General features: G+C 41.9%; 1 protein-coding gene across 4 annotated transcripts in view; it reads left to right on the top strand.

Moving 5' to 3' along the window:
• Nucleotides 1-21,141, top strand: part of FYN (FYN proto-oncogene, Src family tyrosine kinase) — a 199,165-nt gene that overhangs the window by 8,119 nt on the left and 169,905 nt on the right. Inside the window, exon 2 of one of the 4 annotated variants that reach the window (XM_054569840.1) lies at nucleotides 18,600-18,639. The exons of the other annotated variants lie outside the window; for them this stretch is intronic. The gene's annotated coding sequence lies outside the window, so the exon portion shown is untranslated. The remainder of the gene's footprint in view (nucleotides 1-18,599; nucleotides 18,640-21,141) is intronic. 4 annotated transcript variants of the gene reach the window in all.

Below are 21,141 nucleotides of genomic sequence, written 5' to 3'. Positions count from 1 at the left end.
CAGTCCACACACAGTAAACATCAGCCCTTGTTCTTCCATCCACTCTGGCAGAATGACGAACAGACTATATTGAACCAGGTCTGAGCCCATGATAAGGAAAGAGCTTCAGGGCCATGGCTGCATGAACATCTTCTAAGGATCGTATGGAATGCATATTCCCAGGCGCTGTTTCGGGTATCAGTATGGGGTGGGCAGAGTGGAACGCTGACATCTTTTATGTATATGAGAATGGCTTCTGAGAGATGAAGAATGAAGCAGATAAAGTGAGTCTCAGCCACAGGGATGGGAGCAGGCCACAAAGGGGTAGAAAACCATCAGTCAGCTAGAGCCAGAGGGAGCAGCACCCCTGAGAAGGCTGGGGATCAGAAACCCATCACAGAAAGACCTCTTGCCTTGTATTTTTAAGGTTTATAAGTACCTGCTTCTTTTGAATGTGTGGTGGGATTTTATCTGATGAATTCAAACACTTTCATTTTCTTCAAAGCTTGCATCTTTGAGGTACTCAAAAATAGTAGGCTTTTCATGGAGTTGTATAAGGATTCCATCTGCTTTATACTGAAAAGCAGGGCCTTAATGGAAAATTAAAAAATGAGCCAGATCTCCTTTCCCACAACAAAGCCCAGGGCACTTTTCTCAGTTCTTTTCTTCTCTAATCCCCAGAAAAAGTTCTTCAATCTGTATTTCTGTGAAATCTTGCCCAATTTAAATTCTACTGAAAAGGCAAATAAATACCAACAAGTTCCTTCATTTCTACTCATTGGAGTATCTATTTAAAAGCAATAGCAATTTCAAATACTGTCACTTGTAAAATTTGATTTAACTTTTTTCCATGAATTGTATGATATGTTGCCTATAGCTAGGCACATGCACACAGTGGTATTTAAAAATTGCTGATTTCTGTTAATGTTGTTTCTCTTTTTTGCTCTCAGAGTTTGTAGGGTTTTACCTTTTTGTTGTGTAATTTTTATTGTCTAAAGTGGAAATACAAACAGAGAACCTCATTGTTTTCAGATATAGGAGCTGAGTTACCAATTCTATGAATTATGAACTCTCACATTCTGTCATTCTATATCCTTTATCATTAAAAGATATGTGAAAATGTCAGTTCTCTGACTGTCCTTTGTATATACCTTTGCCTGATCTATATTCTCGTGATATGTTATGTGCTTCAGGCTCCTCCATGATTGGCAAATAACAATTCCAGTTGCAAAACAAAACAAAAACAAAAACAAAACCTACATTTTAAAAAAATGATTCCCACTGTGTTACTCCTGTATTTTCTAGATTGAGTGAGGAAGCGTTGATCCATGTCAAAATGGATGTGCTGGCTGATGTAGATACTGGTTCTTTTGCTTTGTCCCTTTATTAACAAACCAATGAATAGAAAAAGGAGCAGTTTCTTAGCCTAGCATTCAGTGCCTTCCACTGTCTCCATATTCTTAGTCACAGTTGGCTCACCTTATTCACTGCTACATGAACACTTGACTTGCCAGATGTCCATCTAAATACCATTAATATGGAATATGTGTTTTGGCCTTTGCTGGTTTTCCTTCTGGAATCCTCTCACCCTTCTGTCCTTCAGTATTCTATCCATTTCTCAAGGTTCAATTGGAATTTCAACTCTGGGAAGATTCCCCTCATTCTTTTGCATTGAATATTTATGTCTCTCAATTACCTCCTAGTAAATGATACCTTATGTTGTTAGTTAATTTCTGATATGAGGAATCCAATGTGTAGAGAATTTTTGTGACTTGCCCAAGGTTGTACATCCAGTTACTAATGTAGATTTTTTTTTATTATTACTATTATTTTTATCCTCACTTGAGGTCATTTTTTTCATTGGTTTTAGAGAGAGAGAAGTTGGGGAGGGGAGAGAGGGCGAGAAGGAGAATCACAGATGTGAAAGAGAAGCATCAGTCAGTTGCCTTCTCATAAGCACCTGACTGGGAATTGAGCCCTGCAACCTGGGTATGTACCCTGATCAGAAATCGAAACTGTGACCTTTCAGTCTACGGGACGATTCTCCAACAAGCTGAGCTTCATCAGCCAGGGCCCATTTACTAATTTAGTTTAGACTTGAATGCAGTTCTCCTAGAAATATCTACTTATGGGTCCTGTTTTCTCAAGAGACTGTTGGCCTCATGTGTGCACAAATATTGTCTGCTGCTCCCCTCTTCCTTTTTTTCTTTTGTTCCGCTGCAGCATGTAGCAGGATGTCTTTCACAGTGTAGTCAGTCAGCAGATGTTTACTAAGACAGGCCCTGGAGTAGGGCGCGGAACGTATATAGTTGGTTTCTGGCCATCTCTGGAGCTAGGTTGGCATCTCCTTGAATATTGATTGAGTCTCTGTAGTTTCTGACGGCACCAGATTTACTTTATAGCAACCTGCGTACTTTAGGTTTGGTGATTGTCCTAGGCTGTTTTAGGACCCATCATTGTATTTCGAGAATGGTATGAGTTTAAAGACTTTTTTGTTTATAATATTGAGTTTTTTGTTAAAATGTTAGGGTAGTCCAAAAAATAGTTAGTGCTTTGCCCTCTGCCATCAGGCTTCCGTCAAGACTTTCACTAAAAACAATAGGAAGTCACCAGTGTACAATAACATCCAAGACCAGGGTAAATACAGAATATTTCAAAATCTGGAAGAAACTGGGAGAATGCAGTAGTGAGTGATGGGAGAGGGAAGAGTAGCAGAGTAGACCGCCAGTGTATCCTGGGGGAACCAGCAAAGGCAGATGCTGACCTATTACACACCTGCCCATTTCTGGACCTCCCAAGGTAGCATTTAACTGCGTCTCTCAGCCATATGTAACTCAGCTTTGGCTGTTGGGAGTGCCCTCCTCTGCGTGCCTTGATTCACTTGGGAGTCGCACCATTTGCAGAATCTCCTTGGCAGGGGAGGGGAGCCTTCCATCATACATATAAGGTCCTACAACGTAATGATTTCACACTATGTTCCAATATATACCACAGTCTCTGTTTGTATACCCTTCAAAAGAATGATCGAACATAAGCCTTATAAATGTTTTCCATGGTTGGGGGTGAGGGGAGGACAACTCAGGTAATATCTATAATAAAAGACACAGCAGCACAACAGGCAATGTGTGCCAGCCTCTCATGAAGAGTCTTCTCAGCTACCTGTGAATAGCTCTCTGTGGTTCTTCATTAATGGCTTCCCTTGTCCAGCTCTCACCTGGATGCCAGATTTAATGTATCTGAGGGATGGAGACTGAAAAGAACACTCTCTGTTTGGATGTAGACCAACTGCTGCAGCCAAGATGGGGAAAGGGGGTACCTGTGCTTCGCCGTGCACTTCACATTTGCACCGCCATCATGGTCTTTGGAAAGTGATAGCGAACTTCTTTCCTTAGTTAACCATTCATTATCTATTATTTCAATACTTTTCTTGCCTTCTTCCCCATTCCCACAACCATTACCTGAAATGTGAGAGATAACACGCCACTGACAAAAGGCACTTGGCCCTTGGCTGGTATATAATGTCACTACTTTATCCAGTTTGTTCATGTTCACTCACTTTTGTCCATGTCAGTCAGTGTCAATATTGTTTATTTTCAGTAGCAAGCTACTGGAAGGCTGAAAGCACACCTCATTTGATTTGCTTTGTGTTCAGGGTGTAACTCCTCACTGAACTGTGCAAGTCGGGAGGTCTCCTAAGTGTTTTCACTATTTCGAGAATGAGATACATCTTGAATAAATTTTCTTCTTGTAGATAACACATTAGGTCCTCTGCATTGATAGATCCGCAGAGTCATGGTTTAGAATCCAGACTTTGCATGTAATGTTCCACATTATATTCCATATCCTTGGGTTAAAATGCAGTGATCCCAAATCCTAGTCCTGACTGCAAGTTAGGGTCAAAGCATAGATAATGTGCCATACCACACTCTTTTCATAAAAATGTGGTTACCCATATAATTGTCACTGTCTTATAGTCGTTATTCTACGGGTTCTTGATTTCAGACTGCCAAGAGTTGGAGGTAGTTCTCCAAGAGGCCAAGACTTGCTAGTGAACGGCAGTGAACTATGGCCAGGAAGAACTTATCTGCGGTATAAGGAGCAGAACTGGGTGCCTCTGTGGGCCCCAGTTATTCCTGGGAGGTTCTGATTAGTTTATAGCTAAGTGTGATACAAGGAGGATTGGCTCTTGGAAAACTGATTGAACCCCAGCCCTACCATGCCACACGGAAAGAGGCCAGTGTGGAATGGTGTTGAGTCCCTGATTTGGGAGGCCCAAGGCAATCCCCACTGCCCTCCCTGATCTCACATCCCTGGCTGTGACAGAGGTTCTGCTTTTGGGGGGTGAAACATCCTGGCTTCTACCCCCGCAACGGCACCCCTGCACCTGAGATCCGGAACTGGTACTGTGGCAAGGGCCTTGCTCTGTGTCTCACAGCAGAACACTTAGTGTCTCCTGAAGGAGAGAGAACCTATGGAAATGATCCAGTAAAGAAAGTGACGCTGGTGAAGCTGGAGAGAGAGGGGACAATGGGCAGAAGGGAATCAACAGAGTTGGTAGAGGCAAGATGATGGTAAGCATAGAAGGAGTCCTTATACTAGTTTTCTGTGGCTGCCATAACAAATTTTCCCAAATGGAGTGGCTTAAAAAAAACAACAAACCCCTTCCTAAAACCTCTCACAGTGAGGCCAGAAGTCTTGAAATTAAGGCGTTAGCGGGGTTGGCTTCTTCCGGAGGCTCTGAGGTAGCCTGTTCCATGCCCCTCCCCTAGCTCCTGGTGGCGGCCCGCAATCCTGGCCTTTCCTGGGCTGGAGACCCATTGCTACAATTTCTACCTCTTCACAGGGCATTCTCCTCACCAGATTTAGGACCCACCCTAATCCAACTTGATCTCCTTGTGAGGTTCTTAACAATTATATTTATAAAGACTCTTTTTCCAAATAAGGTCACACTCACAGGTTCCTGATGGACAGATTTTTTGGGGGGGTTAGGGGGAGGCCAGCCATTCAATCCATGATAGCCCTCAAAGGGATCAAAATTAGCAGTAACTCAGAAGGAGAAAAAACAGATGAGAAAGGTGTTGATAGATAGGTTTGAATGCCTCAAGAGCAGGCACAGTACTGTACATGTGTGATTTTTAACTATCCCTATAAGATAAATGAAGATGCATTGAAATGTTTATGAAAAGAGAGAAGTTTGAGATTTAGAGTGTCCTGAAGCTTTTCAGTAAAATTGGAAGCCTGAGCCATTATCTGAGGGTGGAAGGTTTGGAGACGGGATTGGTGGTTGGAAAATTTAGAAAAAATCCAAACAGCCACAAAAATATAGGATGATGTGTTAATAAATGGATAAGAGGTATTACAGAGAAGTTGTGAGGCCCCAAAAGGCACTTTTGGTGGACGACTTTGCCTGATAGTACTTACCATTTTGGAATGGAAAATCTGACCTTGTGGTGACCTAGAGTTGAGAGTTGTATTAAATAGTCAAGTGAGGAGGCTGGTCTGAGACTAGAGTAAATATCAGTTCAATCAGCTGAAAGTAGGATGAGGCTGAATAGGGGAGCAAGCTGGGTTTGGGATGATGGTTAAGGTAAGAAAGGCTCTGCGGTTTGGGGCATGTGGTGAGTGAACACAGCAGGTGTGGAGGAGGAGAGACAAAGGTGAGAAGGCCCTGGGAAGAGGAAACCCAGGGAAACGGAGAGCTCCCAAATGATACTGAGCAAGGGTGGCTTCCTGTCCAATGGATCTGTGCTTAACAGAATAGAGGTTCAGGGCATTAGATATAAAGAATTCAAGAAACTAAAAGGCGAGGTCCCCTTTGGAGGCAGAGCTCAGGCGGTTATGTGAGCGAAGCTTCACTCGCTTGCCTGCCGCCCACCTCCTGCTGTGTGGCCCAGTTCCTAACAGGTCACGGACCGGTCCCAGTCCATGTCCCAGGGGTTGGGGACCCCTGTTCTAGAAAAATGACCTGTTTGTATGTTGCACTCTTTAAAATCCTGGATGAGTGTTCTGAGACCTTGCATTAAGACCAGCTGATTTAATGGGGATAATATTTTGAACTGGTATTCAATTTACTCTCCCTTCCTCCTAATTCTTGTTGCCCCAGGAGTCTCCCTCCTCAAGGCGAAGGATTCCGTTACTGCAGGGGGAGGACAGACTATAGTCTAGGACAAAGAAGACATTGTTCAGCTTTCGACTTTCAAAACAGGCACTTGAAGCATGTTTCGGAGATCAGAGTTAGCTCAGGCCTTCCTTTAAGAGGCAGACTTTGTTAGAAGAAAAATGATTTGTGGATTTCATGGAGCCAGATCTCAGAAGGCCTGGCATATATTGTACAGTAAGCCATGCAGGAGGGAGTCTGCAGGAAGGAGGAAATACCTTGCTGGGTTGGAGAATGGAGCACTAGAGCTTTGGATGAGACGAGAGATAAGAAATGAATGGGTCGCTGGGATCCCCCACTCCAGGGGAGTGGAGGATAATCTGCATGCACACAGCACTTGAACCCTGTGTCCTGTTTGGAATTCTAGAAGGAAAACACCCTGTGATGTGCCCTGCAGTGGGAAATGTTTAGGCAGAAGCTAGTCCTGAGACGATGTTCCCTCATGGTTCTCTAGTGCCTGCATGTGGCATAGAAGAAATCCTGGTGGTCCTGCAGCCCCCTCAGGCAGATGTGGAGGTGCTAAGGGAGCTGGGCTGGGAGAGGCCTCGGGTCAGAATGAAGAGGGCACAGAGTGGACTATGCCAGCCTCACTGCCGAAGGCAGCTGGGATCACGACTGCAGGTACTTACCAGACACATCAGCAGAACCAGGCCACCATTCGAAAACAAAGGGATGGGACACCTCAAGGGGCCAGCGAGGACTTGGAGGCAGGATGTGGATGAGGCTTTCTCCCCATCCTGTGTTAGCCTATCTCTCCCCCTGGGGAGATGGAGTGAAAGGGAAAGAAACAGCCAGGAGAAGCAGTTTGAGATGCATTTAATTTGACTAATTGCCCTGAAGCAACTAAAATTTTAAATCCGAAGAGAGTAAGTTATTTGGAAGTAGGAAGACTGTTTTCCTATCATAAGCAGAAATACAATGGTCATGATCAAGTTGAATTCAACTTCAGAGAAATGAAGTAACATCTTTTGTATACAGCTGAGTAGTAAGTGTAAATTTCAAATCTGTCACACTGCATGAGCTGTATTTGAATACGCTGCTGCTGCTTCCACTGCTGGTGGTGGCAAATTGATTTACTTGTATTCTTATAAATATGCTTTTTCCTTTGAGTAAATTGTGGGATAAAATTCCTATGCTAAGTTCGTCTTGGAGAAGAAGTGGGATGATCTCTCTTCTCAAGGAGCAGAGTTGTCCATCAGATATTCTGACGTACAGTGGAGATTTGGATTTTCCATTGTTTAGTAAGAGGCAATTCTTCCAAGCGCTCTGGAAGGAAGGATCTCAGTTGCCATGGAGCCTCAGGTCAAAGGAAAGTATTAAAATTTCAGGCCTTTCTCTAATGAACATCCTGTGATGCCGGAGGCAAGAAGAGAATTTTCGCCGGGTGTGATCCTTCCACATTTTAAAGGCATCAGGGCGAATACTAAAAATTGTAGTCTCTGACTATGAGGAGAGAAGCTCTTCATTTTTATTCCATCCTCATGGACTAAATAAAGCATGAGTTTATGAAAGGATCCATTTCCAAGTATAATTCATAAGTAGTTACTAGAACACTCAAATGAGAGAGGGGAAAAAACCAGTTAGCTCTTTTTAATTACATTTCATTTCTTTTTGACATTCATACAAGGGTGATACTGCATTTAAGAAGATGTTTTCAAACCTGCTGTTTCTTAAAGTGCCTAGTAATTTTGGCAGAGAAATCTTTAGTCTTGCTTTAAAAAGCATGCATTTGGCAGGGTGGGGTGAGGTGGGATGTCGCCTGCTGGGATACCACTTACGTATTTTCCCACTAGGAAATGACTGTGACGTTTTGAGCACATTTTCTCAAAATGTAAATGTATTTTATATTTTCCCTTGTCTGTCAGTGAGAGCCAAGAGAGCTAGAGATAGGGGACCCTGACATTTACTGAAAGGAGTCACTAAAATAATTAAAATTATACAATTTTTTAAAGTGTTGATTTATTAAATGACAGATCAGTCTATGCTATTTGGGGCCTATGAAATAGTTTTATTCAAAATCTCAAAAATAAAATTTATAAAAATTAAAAACATGCCCATATACACTAGAGCAAAACAAAACTTTTTGTAAAGAGTAACAAAGCATTGAAAAGAACATAAGACTAATTATTCTTGGTATATAGTCATTTACCTTGGCTTTTTATCCATATGTCTCTAGTATTCATGTCACTACTTTTTTTTTATGAAGAATGAATTGTTTTTAATCTTTCATAAAGTTGTCTATAATATAAAGTTGTCTATAGTTGTCTATAATACTTCAAAGTTGTATTTTATAGTTAATATTTGAAATTGTTACTATGTTCAATTGGCTTTTATGTATATATCATAATATTTTTAACTGAGAAAATAATTCTTTCTAAAGATACACAAGTTGAGAGCAAATTCTGCTAAATGGAGGCTTCTCTCAGGCTTTTTTTAATACTGAAATTTGTGAATATTTTAGCCCAAATATTATCACAGGTCTTTTTACCCCCATTTAGGATTCTTATCTTCAGTAAGTATTTTTAAAAGACAAAACTTATGAAAATAAGTTCCTTATGGTCCTTACAACTGTTTTTTAACATTAGAGGACAGAAAATCATAGATTTTTAAAATTTCACTCCATTCTGGTACAGAATGTAAATGTATTCAGTCAAAACTAGGAGGACCACTAAAATATCACAACAACTTGAAGTACTGTAAAATGTAATACAATTTCAGAATCAAACCTTGGTTGCTGCTTGAGTTCTTGTAATTTAGGGTGTTCAGCTCCTCCTTTGCTTCACTTTCTATAACTGCAATTGGCTAAAGGCTTTAGAGGCTGAAGTTGTCACTGCTTTGATCAAAGATTTACAACTGTTTTGGAAGAGAATGCACCCAAACTCCACACAATTCATCTATCATACCATTGTTGATTTAGAGAGTCATCTCTCAAACCGTTCTAAAGTCTGGTTTATGATGACAGGCAGCAAAATAGAAGGCATGTACTACATGATGAAGTAGGGGGGGGTTGTATTTATAAAACACTGTCACAAAAATTTTGTAATTCAATTTTTCTAATTATTTATCAATTTCTACATCTACATGTGTAGTTCATTGGCATTTGGTAGGTTATAAGTACATGTTTTAAGGCAGTTATGAATTATGCATATGCCATATCCAATTCCAACTAATGTCTTCACCATAGGTATCTGAATTTAGTAAGGACAATTGCTTTTAGCATCACAAAACTTGTATTTACATTACAGTGCAAAAACAAATAATTTCATCTCTTGTATTAAACTTTTCACAGTTTCTAGTAGCTTTCACAATAACATGAAATATTTTACCAGCAACAGAATGAATCTCCACAAGCTTTATTTTGATCTCAAGAAATAGAAAACAAAAATCAAATTGTTATTGGAATTGATTAATCTTTCTGTTTAAAATGCCTGTTAATACTAGCATAAATACTGGAATCTCTTAACTGTTTATGAATTTTTTCTTCTAATAAAACCAATACATTAAAGCTATCACTTCACTTTCTATATATGCACAAAAAACTTGAACTCAAAATTAAGTAGAATCAACAGAAAAGCATCCATTTGATCTAAAAGAAAAGTCCTGTTTCCTAGAGTGCTACGTTAGGGAATCTTCCATTGCTGCATGTATTAAATTGTCATCCCTGGGCACAGTCCTATTACAATGGCTATTAACATTTGAAGTAGTTGCTGCTTCTTGAGCAGATTGGTGACTTATGGTTTATGTCTTAAATGATATCACTATGGCTTCCCTGGTAGATAATAAATCTCAATAAACATTTTGTGCCAGTTAATGTTCATCATCACCTTTCTTGAAAAACAGAAATTTGGTACTCAGTTTTTCATTAAATTTGCATTTTTTAGCTTGTTACTGCTAAAAGGGATATTGCAAAGTAAAATAGCATAACTATTAATAAATGACACATCACTGTAGTGAGAGCAATCATACCATTCTTCAGAAGGCCTGTTTCCCACAAATATTTCATGTACACCTCACCTGTAATTTTCTATGATTTCTCTTGGTCCCTCTGCCGTGTGCTTTATACATCGCAAGCTGCAGCGTGGAACATAGCACAACCGGCCAATAGCATACGGAGTCTGGTAGGATTGAGACTGGGAGGAGTTGGCTGGCCTTGGCTGCTGGTGTCCAAGTGCTTTCAGTCTTATTGGTGAGCATCCCACATGTTGTCCTTGAAAGGGGGGGTGTTCCCTTAAGCCAAGGTTGGAAAGGATAGAAAAAAAGACAGATTGTCATTGATCACCTTTAGATTTAATCACGCGTTAAGGTGAGAATTCTCTTCACCATGCAGTTACATCACCCCCTGGTAGGCAAGACTGTGGCAGAAGCTGGAAGTGTATGTGCACCAATTTTGGTGCATTTTAATGCAACTGTTAGTAATAATACTTGGTTTAAAAAAAAACCCAACCCTGGATAAATGCTTAATTCAACTGGCTCCTGGAATAATAGACATATAATCTACAATTTTCACAAACAAGCTAAGGTATAAGGTCACCCTAGTTAACAGATCACATTTCTCCATCTGCTTTGCACCATCCTTTTTTGTCTGGACTATTCTGCTAACATTGTGGCTCTGCCTTCCATTATTGTGGATTTCCAGTCTCACTCCCATAACAGCTGAGCGAACTTTTAAAATCTATGTAAGATCCTATCGCTGGATAAAACCCCTCACTGTCTTCCTAATCCATGAAGTCCAGCTTTTCATGCTCCCATCCTCATCCACATGGCCCCACCAGATTTTGAACTTCTAGGGGACACATACCTTGCCCATCTGTTTTCTTTGCCAATATTGCACATGAGAGCTGCTAAATATATTTTCTCAAAGGAATGAAGATGTAGTGTCTTGCTAATCTATGGCAATAAGGAAATTCAAGTCCAGATCTCTGTGTCCTAAATATTACTTCTATCTCTATTAACAAAGTTGGAGTACAGAATGTACTACAGGACTAAATCCTCCCCAATAGCAGAGATGTTGTGACGCCTACAAACCGTTCTGATCCTCAAGTCTCCCAGCGCCTCACTAACCAGGGAAGCAAGTGTGAATTATAGAGAGTCTATTGTTTCTACTAACAGGTCAGAGATTTTGTGTGAATTAAAGGGGAGTCTATTGTTTTCCCTAAGAGGTCAGAGATTTTGTTTTAGGTACATTTGGTGTACATGAGGAGGAAAATGCTTCTCTGGTTGTTTTTGGGAAAATTGGGACATAGGATGGTGGAGGTAGAGGAATACTTACTTTGGAGTCATGGTTTTGAGATCTTGTGTTCTTCCACAACTCCTTTCTGTTGGATCTCTTTTTTAAACATGCCACTGTTCAATTTCATCATGAATGCCTTTCCAAGGACAGTAAATGGTTTCACACACTATGACATCGTTTCCATGGCAACTAATGTATTTTAGCAAAGAGAGACTGCTAGAAGTAGGCTAAAAAGGACAAATACAGAAATGGCACAGTATAAAATATGGGACAATGTGTGTTGTAGTAAAGATTTTTTTTTTCTGACTTCTTGTTTAGGAAAAACCTGTATTACTAGATCTTGACTTCTTAGCTCTTACTAATAAAATTTTTACTGCACCCACCATTCTGATACATTTTTTCAGTTGGTACTCAGATTTGTTTGTTTGTTTATTTGTTTGCTTTAAAATGATGGGTTCTATCAACATACAAACATTTGTAATTTCATCAATTTCTAAAATACATTGTCTTCACCTTCATTTCTTTTTCCTCCGGCAACCACCCCATTTCTCTGCTGCTCTTTGTAGCAATGCTTCTTGAGAGGTATTGTCTGTACTACCTGTCTCTACACAGCGTTTGTTTAAAAATAAAGCCATTCCACCCAGGCTTTTGCCCCACAACCCGATCCAGTTGGTCACACCCTAATACTCTAAGGTAATTACAGTTGTCCTCTTTTGTTTATTCAGAAGCTAGCATGAGTAAGTATATATTTCAAATAATTCTACCAAACATCAAGCCCTGTATGAGCATGTATCTGGTTATAAAGGGGGGAGGGGGGAGTGGATCATGTTACCCTGCTTTCTGCATCTGAATGTACTTGGATTATTTCGTTATATGGTAATAGAAACCCCTTCTGTGCTCTTAAATAAACCCTGAGTAGAGGCCAAATAGCAGTCAACTTCCTATTTAAAAGAAAGAAAACCCATGGAATAGATCTTATATGAAGATAGTAGCAAACCAGTCTATGGAGTGGATAATGCCCTCATTTATGTTCGGTTGGGCCACATGGTGCATTTAAAAAATTTAAACTAGCACTTTAACATTGCACAGTTTTATATAAAAACTGAGATTTCTAGCTTCTCTTGAAAAAAACTGGAAGTTCTGGCAAAGCTAAGCCTGCATTCTGTCCTGACGACAGCCTGCCCAAGCAGCGTTGCAGCTGTCCTCTTGAAGTGGGAAGGGCTCTTCAGCTCCCCTAGCTCCTTTGTACCTGCTTTATTCATTTAGTCTACCTGATGGCCTGGCCGCTGTGGGTTTTTAATATGTGATCCTTGCTGCATCCCCTTCCCTTCACCCATTCACAGAGCAGGTTAATAGCAGAGCTAGGAATGGAACTTGGTTTCCAAGCCAACTGCTTCCTCCCTGGCTATGGACCAAAGTTCTGTGTTCTGAAACACAGAATTTGTAGGTCAGTAGTGAGCATTTATAGGTCAGTGGTGAGATGCACCCGTAGGTGGTAGAGCCTACATTTTGTACTTTATTAATTGAAAAAGACCCTGAAGCTAATTTGTACTGGGTACAATGTTACATTTGGGATGCCTCCCTGTCTTGTTTGCTTTGCTTCTATCACAAGTCAGTTGTATGTGCTATCAGTTGTGACGCTCAAGGCGGAGGTGCTACAGGAGAGTCTTACCACTTATGTGTGCATAAGGGGCGGGGGCTGGGTGGAGGAGGACAAAGAGGGGGAAATGGGGACAGCTGTATTAGTCTCAACAATAAAAATAAAGTTAGATTTTTTTAAAAAAAATCTGGCCAGAAAGGAAAAGCACCAGCATCATACTAGGGGGTTCAGATTTTCTATGAGCATATATTACCTTTTCAGTGAGGTAAGTGAATATTCATACAAAAGAATTAACAACAAGGCAGTAGGACAAATTATATACAACATTGGCCAAGCGCAGGGATGTCCTCCCAGTGTGGGAGACTTGAGGATGTTGCCCTGCCATCCTCTGCCAGACCTGACCCTTTTTCTGGAACTCCTTCGGCACGATGTCAGCGTGCTGAATATTCCCTTGGGTGGCATTGACTGGCTACCACCTTTGTCACTGCCCTGTGCTCTGCCCCATTTTGAATGTGCACCTATCACTCACTGCACCTTTCCCAGGGTGGATGAGAGGAGAGAAGAGGTTTCAGGTGCTGCCATCTCAAACCCTGTTAGAAGATTTATATTTGCAGTGGACACAGGATAATGAGCTAGTCCAGGGCCAGAATGAATGGCTAGAGGAAAATACATTTTTCTTGGGGGAAACAGAGCAATGAGGAATAACACGCAACAAAGGGCCTTGTCTGAGCTGGGTCCTGTCTCCAGGATTTGCCCCAACTGTTGGGCACACAAAAGATCGTGGTCACCCTGAGCGTGGATGGTCCCAAACACTGCACTTCGTGTCTGTGCAGCTGTGGTGGCATCTGGGACGCCACTGTGAGAGTGGGCCTGTTCCTGGGCTTCAGGCAGGGAGCCAGGGGCCACCCCTTCGCCAGAGAACATTGAGGAGCTTCTCTGTACACTCTGTATGTGTCTCGGCTTTCTTTGGAATTGTGGCAGAGTCTGGCCCTGCCTGGTCTTTTTTGTGCCTTGGGTCCTAAGTTAAGAATAACTGAAGAAACACTGCCCCTGTTGACACACTTGATACAGAAGTTGCTATCAAATGACTGTTTTATCCTCAGTCACCACTGACATCACACCACGTATAGTTCTGAGGTTCTCACTTTAGTCTTGATTGAATAGAGCAATGATCGTTGGAGCAGAAAGAAGCCATTCAGATGTGAATATGTGAAGATGTGTCTAGTAATGTGCAGATTTTTTTTGGCAGATCAATGATTATTTTAAATCTTTTGCAAGTAGTAAAAAAGGTTGAATTGGGAATAGAGAAGATTCTGTAGCAAGAGAAAAGTACATTTCATTTCTCTCTCAATCTTTTCTTAAAATAATTAAACAAAATTCAACCCATGATTTAAATCTGGGATTTGTCATGATCCCCTTAAATGTCCTTTGCCACATATGAGGCAGGGTTATGACTCTAATGTATTGAATCTCACTTTCTCAGTCACATTTTTTAAATAAAACAGGAAACACTGGAAAATATTAAAAATAACAGCAGAATCTCCAGATTATTGGACTGGATTATTGTTCATGTATAGCTAAAGACACAGGACTAAGTTGAAAGAAAAGGCCATCTTCTGGTTACGGATATGCTCCATGTGATACGTGGGTTCACTCTCCCTCCCCAACACACGTCCCTACTGCTACATGCAGCAGGAGTGAGCGGGGTGGGTTTGATTTCGTGCAGTTTCATTCCTCTCCTTCCAGTCAGTTATTTCTTCACTAGTTACTCTGTCTCAGCACCTCATCACCCTCGCTCCTTGACCAGCGGAGGTGGCCCTTGTGTTGTAGTCGCTGTGTTCAGTGTGTCCTGGCCTCAGACGGGCTACCATTCGAGCAGGGGAGACTGAAACAGGTAGTAAATAAAGTGCCATAAGAACAGAGAAGAGAGGAAATCTAGTTTTGTGTAGAAGTGGAACCAAAAGAAACAAAAGTGAAAAGGTGATTTCTGTCCTGGGCCCTGAAGACCAATTAAAAGAGAAGTATACCTACCTAGGAGGGTTAGTAAGGTTGGAATGGTGATGCTAAGCCCGGGAATATGCTGAAAGCTGCATCTATTTTTCTGTCCCTTCCTGGGGTAGAGGCAGACTGAAAATGTACCAGTGAGAGGAAGCAGAAGTGTTCCCCTAACGGACTGACTTAGCGGACATGCCGTCCCCACCAGCCTACTGGCATCCTCTTACCTGCCTCTCTAGCCTGTAGCATTGCCAAGCCTCTTGTCATTCTCTGAACATGTGGCTGATGCCCCTTTGAGTGTGCCTGGCTCTCCCTCTGCTGGCCCTCTCCAGTCATAAGGTGCGTTGGGAGGTGCCTATTGGAGATGTCCCTTAAGCATCTGGAAATACGGAAGTGGTGGAGGCTGACTCAAAGTTGAGGGCTTCTCAGTTTTATGTTTAGATTTTTCTCTAAAAATAAAAACGTGTCTGTATTCTCCCAGAGATGGAGGATTTGATCTGATCTAAATAGTTGGGAGTGCAGTAGTCCCCCTTTATCTTCAGAGGATATATTCCAAGACCCTGAATAGATGCCTAAAACCCTATGGAGGATACTAAACCCTATATATACTGTGTTTCTCCTTATACGTACATACACTTCACGTCTTCTCTTTGGCATAACTTAATGGCCAGCACCACCACTCTTGAGCTTTGAGGTCATTGCTAAATAAAATTAGGGTTACTTAAACACAACAAGCACTGTCGATCTGATAACCAGGACGGCTACCAAGTGACTAATGGGCGGGGAATGTGTACAGCAGGGGTACACTGGACAGAGGGATGATTCACACCCCAGACCAGGAAGAGGGAGATTTCATGTGCTCCTCAGAGCAGTGTGCAGTTTAGGACTTGGGAATCGTTTTTTCTGTAATTTTCCATCTAATATTTTAGGACTGAAGGTAACTGAAACCACAGGAAGTAAAACTGCCGATAATGGGGAACTCCTGTAGTTTATTTGGCCAGGGCTTTGTCCGTTAGTTTCTATTCCTTCAGTGGATCACAAATTTGCAGCATTTATGGATCATCTTTTAACCTGAGGAATCTGGGTCATTTCCGTCATGTTTCTCAAACAAAACATCAGCACTACCTCAGCAGAAAAAAATAAAAGCATGGAAAATGCCCTAATGCCCACAAACCCACAGCTGAACACATAGTCAACTATTTCAAATGCCTGTATAACTACATATGCACACCCACAATCTAAATACATGCATGGGGGATGGAGTGGACCTATCTTGCCTTATTAAGCTTTGGAAACTTAAAACTTGAATAGTTTAAACATCTAGATTTCAAATAAAGACAATGTAGTAAAATAATTGGTCAATTTTTTAAAAAAATGATTTTTAAAGAAAAATGTGGGATTCATTTAAATAAAATGTACCTCTTTTTCACTTGAAACATTTCATGACCAAAATTTATTTATTCCCAACTTTTCAGAAACACAACCTTTATTTAAGAAAGATATGCCTGTTTTTAAAAACAAATGCCAGTCTTCATTCTAAATGGGGTCACTATATGAATTTCACTTTTAGGCAATTCTGTTTCATCCATCCCTATCCTCTCTGAAACAATGGAGCTGGTATCTAAAAATATCTAACGTCCCATGTGCTTGCTGGAAGTCTTTGAAGTTAAAGCTGTGACATCCTTCTGGTTTATGGCTGCAGGAAGATTCGTATATGTATTGTTTTTGTTAATTAGCTACATCTGCTTCATAAGCCTGAAACAGAAATCAGATGATGCTGTATATACATATGTGGATACAATTCCTTGTGCAGTAGTGAGCGAGCAGCTCCAAACGGTTTTTCAGCTTTCCTTTTGTTACTGGGTGCTAAAGTGCCACGGAGTGAAGGCGCATTCTTTCACAGCCTGTTGTTGAACTGAGCATCCTGTGTGGTTGTAGTGCCGCATGCCTGAGAGAGGTTGTCTCCCCAATACTTTAGAAAAGGGTAATGATTCTCCAGCTGCTCATTCGGTGGCAGATGAAGAAATCTTTCACCTTGCAAACAGAAAATTCTATTCCACAAATCCAAGTGACAACCTTCCTAAACCTCTGTGACAGTATAGGAGAATGGGTCAGAGTTTCTCTGTACATATGTTCCCTTTGGTGAAAAGTTATCATAGTACCGTGATACTATGTATGATACTGTGATACGTAGTATCTTTTCTAGTTACAGGAAGGCTGTTTAATTTCTGGACAGGGAGAAATTCCCATTCTTTTTACAGCTTGGCAATGTGTAGATCCCAGTGGTTAGGCAGAAGAAAGAGCATATGTTGCCTGGTGGCCGCTCCTTGGTTAGGAGAGGACAGCATGTGTCAGAAGCAAGACAGAGATGGAGCGAGGTGGGTTGCTCAGGTGCAGGCTGTCGTGGCACCCTCATTATTAGCACGTTTTCTCCCTCCAGCCTCCGTGCTGGTTCTCTTGCATGTCAGCAGTGAGTTCATGATTTGAATGCCCATCTGTAAAAGACAATATATGAGTTTCTAATTCTCTTCCCCATGGTCATTTCTTCTTTCTTTTATTCTGAGTCATCTTTGATTAAACACAACAAAGATGTTACTGTTAATTGCATATCCTTTGAAATAGCATAAAAGTTCTCTTTTGTGTATGTGGTGAGGAGTGGCTTTGGTGGGCATAGTAATTTATGATGGGGGTGTTTTAAATCATGGACCAGGAAGAAAGATGCTAAGATTCATACTGAACAAAATTTGAGTCTCTACTAAGATAGGAAAAATTGCTTCTGCTTTTTTTTTTTCAGATTCCTCAAACTTTTACTTTCTGCCCTAAACATATTATTGTCAACATAATTCCATTCAACTATTCTTATTGTTCTCATTAGACACTTTATTAAAACGGAAGTTGTGTTCAAACAGCTAAAATTGCAAGTAATAAATGAGGTACTATACCATTGGCAGGTTGTAGACAGAGTGTCAGAGCAAACTGGAAATCTGCCATCCCCCTGCTAGCACTTGGAAGATTAATGTGAAGTGGGCATGGGTGCCATCAAAACTCAGCTTTGCCAGGGCTTTGGCACAAGGTTCTAGGGTAATCCTGAGGCTAGAGTTCTGTGGACAAGTTGGTACAGGCTGGTGAGCTGGCAGGCCTCCCGGAGAAGGGAACCCCAGCTGATGAGAAATGGGGGTCATTGCAAAAAGGTTGTTTTGACAGTGAGGTCCACCCACAGTCAGATAGGAAGTGGAACGAAGTATGTGCTGGAGCTACGGGGAGATTTAAGCCAAGATGTAAATTGAACAAGACCTAGGAAAACTTTTTAAAAGACTCACTTTTAGTGTGTCCCCTCTATGGGTGACTTGTAGATACTCTGAAGAAGGTAAGGGTATGTGTGTGTGTGTGTGCTCATTTAAGACTTCTGTTCTTATGTTTCCTGCTCCTGAAAGTTAAAATCTTTTGCTAGCTTCTTTTGGTGGTACAGGGCCAGGTTTTCGCACTTTCAGTGGGTGTTTGTTGCAACTGTGACTTTGCAACAATTGTGTGAACAAGAAAAAAATTTGTGGGCAAATTGATTGTAGCAAATGGAAATTCTATGGTGGTATTTTGTGAGTGGTTTGCAGAGTGGTTAGTTCTCTTTTTTTCTTCTACAGTTGTTTGAAGAAGCAGGATGCTGATCTAGACGTGGAAAAAGTAAGTTGACAAGTTTCACACTGAGAGCACATGCCTTATGAATTAAAAAGGACTTCCTTTTGGAACCCAAGACTTGGTCCACTTTGAACTTGGGATTGTGACTCTGGGTCCGTAAGTGTCTAAGGGAGAGGTAGAGTTGGAGTTGGCATATGAGAGAAAGTCTTAGCTCACTTAGGTGAATGTGCTGTTGTCCCCTTTCCCAAGGCTAAATTGTAACACTCACTTTTGATAAGCATGAGAACATAGAGTCATACCTTAGTACTCGTCAGCTTCAGAACTCATCAACCCCTCCACTTGTCACATTTTCACAAGAAAAAAATGTTTCCCCACTCAGTGCTTGCTTGGGAGCCCTTGCACTTGCTAGAACTTTTATGACTCACAACGCCGCCCCGCAAGAGAAAATGCTCCATCGTTTTGTACTCGTCGATTTAGGCACTCATCAAGAGTTCTGGAACAAGTTAATGACGAGTACTGAGGTACCACTGTATATTTTAGCTATAAGATATGTCTCCCTGCCCCAGAAATAGGATGGAACCGCTTTCCCGTGCCTGATGAGCCCTCAGGGACTGGTGAGAGATGAGTAGCACTCCGTCTTCACACTGGTTAAGGGAAGTCCTCTGTAGTCCATTCGCGGTTGTTTCCCTCCTGCCTCAGATGGCTGATGCTTACCTTTGCCCTAGTTGTACCTTTGAGTTGCAGTCACTGTGTAACAAGTTATTCTTTCATTCTCTTAACATTTTTGGTGTCCATTGGTGTTAGACACCATGCTGGACTCTCTTGGGACAAGAATAAATGTGACAGATGAGCACCCAGGTGCTTGTTATCCAGTGTGATAGAGCTGTGCTGAAAGAGCTCCCGAAGCTCAGGCCGAGGGCTGCTGGCCTCTTGATGGAGGGGATGTGTGAAAGAACCATGTGTACATCCATTCTGCAAATGTTTGCTGAGTCTCCTCTGTTCGTACTTCGCTCTCATCTTCCAGGTGCCTTGGGTTCCCATGAAAGGCTGGACTTCAGTCTCACAAGCCACCGGTGGGATCCTTTTCTGCCCCAGCCTCCACTGCCCAATTCCATTGCCTTGGGTGTGATTTGTCAGCAGTTCTGAGTTACATTCCTTGATTCCCTGGCAACTCAGGGGCTGCTACTTCATCATCTGAGGATGACTGGGGGTTATTTCTTATTTTGAATTTGGGTGTAAGAGAGGTTCTTCTCCCCAAACCAGCACCATTCCATATGCAGACCTTATATCTTTCAGCTGAGGAAGTGTACTATCTGAAACATCCTTTTAGAACAGTTATGAGCATCCCCTGACCTTTGACCCATGCAACCTCGTAGCTCCCGCAGAATGGTCTGTGATCTGCTTCAGTCATGTAGCTCCTAAAAACCAAGGGACTCAGGAAAATAAAAGGCTCTAATCAGAGCCAGGCAGATGGGAGCTTTTTTCGAATAAATCCCTGGGTGCTCAGGTTTTGGCTATGGAAGCCAGGGTTGGCAAAGGCACTCCCTCTGGGGGAGGAGGGGTCGTAAGTGCTGTGGCCCCCCTGGGCCAGGCCTGACTCACATCAGGCTTGAGCCTTCGGGTGCCAGGAGCCCCCCCAGGATAGTGTAGCACAGAAGAGCTGGAGCCTGTGGCGGAGCAGGGCAGGAAACGCCTGACGCCTGCTCCAGGCTGCAGGGTGTGCCCTGTCCTGTGTAGCTCAGGCCGAGGGGAATCCTGCAACCGTGAGAGGGGGAGGTCCAGCTTGTGCAGGAGGCAGTTCCATTGACTCGTATTCCCAGTACAACCCACCGCCTGGCACGCAGGAATGCTCATGAATGGTGGGAAACCCTGAGTGGAATGAATTATATTCTTGCTTCGGCTCTGCTGTTCACGTGCTCTGAGACCTTAGGCAAATCTCTTCTCCTCTCTGAGCCTCATTTTTCTCATGAGTGAAGTAGTCACTTTTTCAGGACCAAGAAAAGTCTTCATTTTTTAATTTAAAAACACAAACCACACATATGTTTTAGTTTTCTGTTTTGAGCTTTGTGCCAAAAAAGGGTAAATGGCTATCAGCCACCAGTGTGAAGAATGCTTAATAAGGCCCACCAGGGGCTGGGAGCTTCCTGAAGGCAGAGCCTCTGGCATTGTACTTGGAGGTACAGTGAGTGTCTAATGAAGGAATGAACAGTGTGACCGGCCCTGTCGTGCGGGGTGGGTATTTGTAAGCATCAAGGGAGTTCAGAATAAGACTAAGAATGTGGTGGGAAGTGCTTCGTGGGCTGTGTGAATGTGAGCTGCCTCTCAAAGGCTTTATCTGCACCTTCTCAGTTGAGTGGTTAAGAAAAACACTTAACTGCCCTACAGGAGTTCACTGTTTTCAAAGCTGTAATTCAAAAGCTTGAATTCTATCATCTTTTTCTAATGCTGATAGAACTGTTGAGCACAGATCTATCAGCTGTTATATTTTTTGCCTTTGTGGCTATTATCTGCCACTGTACAACTAAATGATACCAGTTGGCCAATCCA

The sequence above is a fragment of the Pteronotus mesoamericanus genome, unplaced genomic scaffold, assembly GCF_021234165.1.
Source record: "Pteronotus mesoamericanus isolate MK-2021 breed Mesoamerican mustached bat unplaced genomic scaffold, CSHL_Meso_final contig_20, whole genome shotgun sequence".
NCBI classification, from domain to species: Eukaryota; Metazoa; Chordata; class Mammalia; order Chiroptera; family Mormoopidae; genus Pteronotus; species Pteronotus mesoamericanus.
The sequence above is the reverse complement of the archived record's forward strand: the minus strand, read 5'-3'. Positions and strand labels throughout refer to the sequence as shown.